Source organism: Mus pahari, chromosome 19 (genome assembly GCF_900095145.1).
Source record: "Mus pahari chromosome 19, PAHARI_EIJ_v1.1, whole genome shotgun sequence".
NCBI lineage: Eukaryota > Metazoa > Chordata > Mammalia > Rodentia > Muridae > Mus > Mus pahari.
The window spans coordinates 81,883,437-81,890,449 of NC_034608.1; the positions used below are offsets into that span (position 1 = coordinate 81,883,437).

General features: G+C 38.1%; 1 non-coding gene across 1 annotated transcript; it reads left to right on the plus strand.

Annotated features, from left to right (window-relative positions):
* Positions 1-209: 209 nt before the first annotated feature.
* LOC115062670 lies at positions 210-273 on the plus strand. Its single transcript, XR_003842604.1, has one exon. It is a non-coding gene; the product is annotated as a U7 small nuclear RNA (small nuclear RNA).
* The last annotated feature ends 6,740 nt before the right edge of the window (positions 274-7,013 follow it).

Consider the following 7,013-nt stretch of genomic DNA (forward strand, 5'->3'; position numbering starts at 1 on the left):
GATCCTGGAGTGAACAACTGAATTGATACAGAAAATAAAAATCTGGCCTTATGGTCTGCCTGAGATGAGCTAGCAGAGAACAAAGCAGTTCCTTTTTTGAACTTTTTTGTAGCAAGAGATCTCTTAAGATCTAACACAGTTCTTAAAGAATTTTTTTTCTAACAGGATTTCTGATTTTAGTCAGAAAAATCCACAGAAAACTCTTTTAGAATTTTTCATATCTCTTTTAGAATTTTTTCTAATAGGATTTCTGACCAATGTTTGAAATCCCAAGAACTGCTCAGAGCGCTACCACAGCTCTTTTAGAGTATTTTCTAGCAGCTATGCAGAGAAGGCTGTCTAAAGAGTGAGAACAAATCTTTTGAAATTTTTTCTGGCTTTCTTGTTTTGATCAGAAAACTGAAAATTACTTTTAGAATTTTTCTAACAAGATTTTTGACTTGGTCGGAAGATCCAAGAATGTTTTTATAGTAATATTTCTGACTTTTGTCAAAAACTCATGAGCGACTCAGAGAGCTTTTAGAACTTTTACTAGGTGTCTTAGTCAGGGTTTCTATTCCTGCACAAACATCATGACCAAGAAGCAAGTTGGGGAGGAAAGGGTTTATTTGGCTTATACTTCCATACTGCTGTNCATCACCAAGGAANTCAGGACTGGAACTCAAGCAGGTCAGGGAGCAGGAGCTGATGCAGAGGCCATGGAGGGATGTTCTTTACTGGCTTGCNTCCNCTGGCTTGCTCAGCCTGCTCTCTTATAGAANCCAAGACTACCAGCCCAGAGATGGTCCCACCCACAAGGGGCCTCTCCCCCTTGATCACTAATTGAGGAAATGCCCNACAGCTGGATCTCATGGAGGCATTTCCCCAATTGAAGCTCCTTTCTCTGTGATAACTCCAGCTGTGTCAAGTTGACACAAAGCTAGCCAGTACACTAGGATAGAGAGTTGTTGAAGGGGATCTATTCATTCCATTTTTGTCTCCACACAGAAACTAGGCTATAGGTTATCCCTGCCAGAAGCAGACTATGGAACTAGGCCGTAGGTTATATGTTCCAGGAACATACCATGAAACTAGGCTATAAGTTATCTGTTCTAGGAGCAGACCCCAAAGTCCAAGAACAAGACAGTAAAATCCCCAACTGGAGGAACAGCCTGAAGAGACCCACATAAATGGGAGATATCTCAGGATAGGCCCATCTGGTGGTTAATCATTCATGATGCAGGAATGCCATCTACCTGGGGCATCCATCTGGGGCATCCTGGCACCCACCAATGAGGTTTTAAATTACCTAACCCTGAAATAATAGCCAATCAAAATTGTACTAATGGCAAGGCTTTGGGCCCTGCCAATCACATTAGACATTACCTAATCCTTCTAGAGAATTCCTCCAGTTCCTTATAAGAAGGCCTGCAGACCTTTGTCTGGGGTCATCACCATTTTGATGCAGTGGTGACTCCAGCATGCTGGTTGTTTCTGCAGAACAAATGCTCTGTGTTCTTGCATACTATTTGAGTTGTCTCCCTTTGGGTTTTCTTCATCGTTTCTACTTCCATTTTTAGATCTTGGATGGTTTTATTCAATTCCATTACTTCTTTGGTTGTGTTTTCCTGTAATTCTCTACTTGTTTAGCAGTGTTTTCCTGTAATTCTTTAAGGACTTACTCCTGTTTTGCCCTGTTCTCATGTATTTCTTTAAGTGAGTTATTAATGTCCTTCTTAAAATCCTCTACCGCCATCATGAGGTATGATTTTAAATCCGAGTCTTGCTTTTCTGGTGTGTTGGCATATCCAGGACTCTCTGTGGTGGGCATACTGGCTTCTGACAATGCCCAGTGGTTGTGGTAATAATATTATATGCTTGCCTTTCGCCATCTGTTAATCTCTGGTGTTAGATGACCTGTCCCTGGCTGGAGCTTGTTCCTCCTGTGATTTTGTTAGCCTCTGTCAGTACTCCTTGGAGTCCAACTCTCACTTGAGTTTCAGTGGTCAGAGCACTCTCTGCAAGCAAGCTCTCCTCTTGCAGGGAAGGTGTCCAGAAGTCTGGAGCTCCAATCCACTTCCTGAGTCCTGGGGTCAGAGCCCTACCTGGAGGCCGACTCTCCTCTGGTAAGGAAGGTGCCCTGGGGTCTGGGTCTCAGCTCTGCCTCCTGGCAGTGATCCCAAGACCCTGGCTGTGCTAGGGGCTTGAGGCATTATTTGAATTTTCTTTTATCTGTTGAGGCTTGCTTTCTGACTGACTTTGTGGTCAATTTTGGAAAAGACGCATATTATTTTGTGTTTGTGTAAAATAACAAATATCTGTATGTGTCTGTTAAGTCCATTTGATTCATAATGTCAGTTAGTTTCATTATTTCTCTGTTTAGTTTTTGTCTAGATGACCTGGTGATTGGTAAGAGTTGGGTATTGAAGTCTCCCACTATTAATGTGTGGGGTTCTATGTACATTTTAAGATGTAACAATATTTCCTTTACAAATGTAGAGGCCATTGTTTAGGACATAGATGTTCAGAATTGAGATATCATCTTTTTCCTTTGATGAGTATGAAGTGTGATTTCCTGTCTCTTTTGATTAATTTTGGTTAAAAGTCTATTTTATTAAATAATAAAATTGCTACTCTGGCTTGCCTCCTGGGTCCATTTGTTTAGATTTTTTTTTCTAGTCTTTTACTCTGAGGTAATGTCTATCTTTATTTCTGAGATGAGTTTCTTGTATACAGCAGAATGATGGGTTCTGTTTTCAGATCCATTCTGTTAACCTGTTTCTTTTTGTTGAGGAATTGAGCCCATTGATATTGAGAAATATTTATTACCAGTAATTGTTAATTCCTGTTATTTTGATGGTGGTGGTGGTAGTGGTGGTTGTGGTGGTGGTGGTGGTGTTGGGTAGATATGTGCATGTGTGCTTCTCTTGTTTTTACTGGTATGAAATTACTTGTTTTCTGTGTTTTCTTTGATGTAGTTATCCTCTTTGAATTGGATTTTCATTTTGGTATTTTCTGTTGGGCTGGATTGTGCATAGATATTGTTTCTACTTGGTTTTCTCTTGAAATACCTTGTTTTCTCCATCTATGCTGATTAAGTATTTTTTTTAGGTTGGGATCTGTAGTTTTTGTTTGTTTATTTGTTTGGTTGGTTGGTTTTTGTTTGTTTGTTTGTTTTTTCTTTCTTTCTTTTTAGAGGTAAGAAGAGAAGGTCCAGGCATAGATTTTTGTGTCTCTATTGAGAAGTTGGCTGTAATTCTGATAAGTCTGCCTTTTTATATTACTTGGTGATTTTTCCCTTGTACTCCATCCAAGAACACTGCTTGGGCTTGGGTTTTCCTGCCATGTAAGTGTATTTTGAATTTAATGCATATTACTCAAGCATTTAATCTATTCAACTAATTTTTTATATACCTGCTGTTCAATTTTACTTTGCACCAAACAGACTTTAAGTTAACTTAATCTTGTTTTAGCTTACTTGCATTCAGTTTAATTTTGAGAGCACATGCAGAATACTATATGATAGAAAATACAGAAGACTTTATCATGAGAAAAAAAAAACTGGTCTCTCCCTGCAAGCTTGTTTCTGTGGATACATTACATTTGTACTTAACATGACTGACCATTGACTTGTATATATTAATTATCTTTAACAGTTTATGACAAATTGGTACCTTTTGTAAGTTAGGGTTTTACAGTTAATCATTCTCTGTTGAGAAGTAGAATGTAATTCTGAAAAGTCTGCCTTTTTATATTACCTGGCTATTTTCCCTTGCTGTCATTAATATTCTTTCTTTGTTCTGTAGATTTTTGTGTCCTACTTATTATGTCTCAGCAGAATTTTCTTTCGGGTCCAGTTTAGTTGGTATTCTATAAGCTTCTTGTATGTTTATATGCATCACTTTCTTTAGGTTCAGAAAATTTTCCTCTGTGATTTTGTTGAAAATATTTCTGGTCCATGAAGCTGCAACTCTTCTACTTCTTCTATTCCTCTTATTTTTAGGTTGGGTCTTCTCATACCTTATGGATTTCCTGGATGTTTCATATCAGGGATTTTTTTAGATTTAATATTTTCTTTAACTGATGTGTCAATTTCTTCTATTGTACTTTCTATGCCTGAGATTTTTCCCTTCCATCTCTTGTATTCTGTTGATGATGCATGTGTCTGTAGTTCTTTTTCTCCTCCCTAGGTTTTCTATCTCCAGAATTCCCTTCATTGGTATTTTCTTTACTTCTATATCCACTTTCAGGTCTTGAACCATTTTATTTAGTTTTTTCACCTGTTTAATTGCATTTTCTTGTATTTCTTTAAGGGATTTATTAATTTCCTATTTAAAGGTCTCTATCATCTTTATAAGATTGGATTTACAGTAATTTTCTTGTGCTTCAGTTCTGTCAAGACATCTGGGATTTGCTATAGTAGGATAGCTGTGTTCTGATGGTGTCATATTGCTCTGGCTTTTGTTGTTTGTGTTCTTTCTTGGGTCTTTAGCCATCTATATGGCCTTTAGTCCCCAGATACTCCTGTTCAAGTAGATAATCAAAGAGGGTCTAACCTTATAATAAAGAGTAAAGGAATAACACATGGTCATCTTATCTAAGATGGTGGCAAAGTCACAGGGCATGCTTTCATTCTGATGATGTCATCAGCCAAGATTTCAGGAGCCACATAATTATAATTTATTTCAAGGTGAGCCTTGGTCATCAGTAAAGATGGTAGTAAGTCACATTCACATGGTAGTTCAAGGTAGGCCTATCAGGCACACACCCTTTCCCTAAACAAGTTTAATCCAACTAACATACATGATATGTTATAGAAAGTAAGATTATATGTACATGCTTTCTAAATCACACCTAATGGACTTACACATCTTAAAATTCAGAAGGTTAATATTTCAATATAAGCTCTAAACTTAGTAAACAAAACCAAAGAAAAATGGGAAAATTCAGAGTTAAACAGGTTGTTATTTGTACCTCTATGGGGTTACAAAACATCTCCTTGTTAGTTGTTCTCAAGAGCTAAGTGTCTTTTCCTGGCCTGTTCTATTCTGTTCTCCTTTTCTTTGTCACAGAATCAAGTGGCCAGCCTGACTCAGGGCAGATACTTTAGAAGAAACTTTTCAACCATCATGTTTGAGTCTAGAGCAGACAGGCAAAAATCCAACTCTAGAGCCAGGCTTCTCAGTAGAGTAGAAAGACATGAAAAATATTTCAGTATTATCTGTACACAAAAGACATTTGAACCTGAAGACTGAACTCAGTGATCTACATATCCATAACCAGTTTATGTGTATCTGTAGATAGGATGAGACAACCAGAAATATTTTTATTTCTTAGGTGTTAAAGATGCAAGCAGGATTTCCCAGGTTTGGAGGGGTAGAAACACAAGTAGGCCAAAAACACAAGACAAAGAGGTCTATGAAGATGCAAGTTTGGAGGCCAAATTGGAATGCTAGGAATTCCAGCTCTGAGTATATTAATAAACTAGATCCCTTAGAAAGCCTAGAGTGAGCTGTGAGTTTTATGAGTGATGGGGTCTCTTTCCTCACTGCCATTCTGTCTTATGGGATTACCTAAATCAGTTTTAAGTATTTGTACTGGCTGATTGTGTATCAACTTGACACAAGCTAGAGTCATCAGAGAGGAAGGACCTTCAGTTGAGGAAATGTCTCCATGAGATCTAGCTGTAAGGTATTCTCTCAACTAGTGATCAGTGTTGGAGGACCCAGCCCATTGTGGGTGGTGCCATCCCTGGACTGGTGGTCCTGGGTTCTTTAAGAAAGCAGGCTAAGCAATCAAGGGAAAGGAAGCCAATAAACAGCATACCTCTATGGCCTCTGCATCCATTCCTCCCATAAGGTTCCTGCCTTGTTTGAGTTCCTGTCCTGGCTTCTTTCAATGATGAACAGTGATGTGAAAGTATAAAGCAAATAAACCCTCTTCTCCCCCAACTTGCTTTTTTGGTAAGATGTTTTGTTGCAGTAATATAAATCCTGACTAAAACAGTATTCAAAAATCAAAAGTTCTCAATTTGTTTCAGAACTAGCCATTTGTCAAAGTGCATTGTGGCCAGATTTGGACCAAGAGCTGAACAAGTGAACTCAGTATGCTGTTTCCAAAATGAAATTTTTTAGATTAGCCTTCAGCCAAGATGAGGGTATGTTCTTTGGAATGGTTAACTTGGAACCCACGATAGAGTTTAGGATTTTAGTTTAAAAACAAAACAGGTGTCAAAAATCTAGTAGCATAGAGCATCTGATGTGTCTTCAAATGTGCCTGGAAAGTTAAGGGGAAATCTCCAACATTACTGTTCAAGGAAATAGGAGCAGTGGAAGATTCTGAGGTCTTGACTGCATCTTGCAGCCATCAGAAAGGTTGGGTGCCTTCTACTAGGAAGGTCTTACTGAATAAAGTTCCAGTACGCTGCAAAACCTAACTGGGACACCTCTGTCTTGGTCTAGTAGATTACCATGTCCTGTTTTGCTGTGTTACATTCATGTTCTGGTAGAATGCAGTGTAGCCTCCCACCTAGGTTGAACTGTATTATGTGAGACAGAAAGTTGAGAGAGAGAGATAGAGATAGATAGATAGATAGATAATAGATAGATAGATAGATAGATAGATAGATAGATAGATAGATAGATAGATACATACATACATACATACATACATACATACATACATGGATAGATAGATAGATGATAGATAGATAGATAGATAGATAGATAGATAGATAGATAGATAGATAGATAGAACAATTAAAAGAAAAAGGTTGATTGAGGGAAGGTGGCAGCCCTGCAGGCTCTGCAGGCCCTCAGGTCATAGAATTGCTGCTGGAGTGGAGACTCAGGTAATTACTTGGGTTTTCTGGTACCATATATTAAATTCTTTAAAAGGTTGCTTAGAGAGATGGAAGGTGGAAATATAGGCTTCATAAAACCTTAGCAGGACCATGTTTATTCACAGTAAGAGGCATCTTTGTCCAAATGCTTTATTTTAAGAGAGCTTAAAATTATGTGGCTTGAGCAACAAAA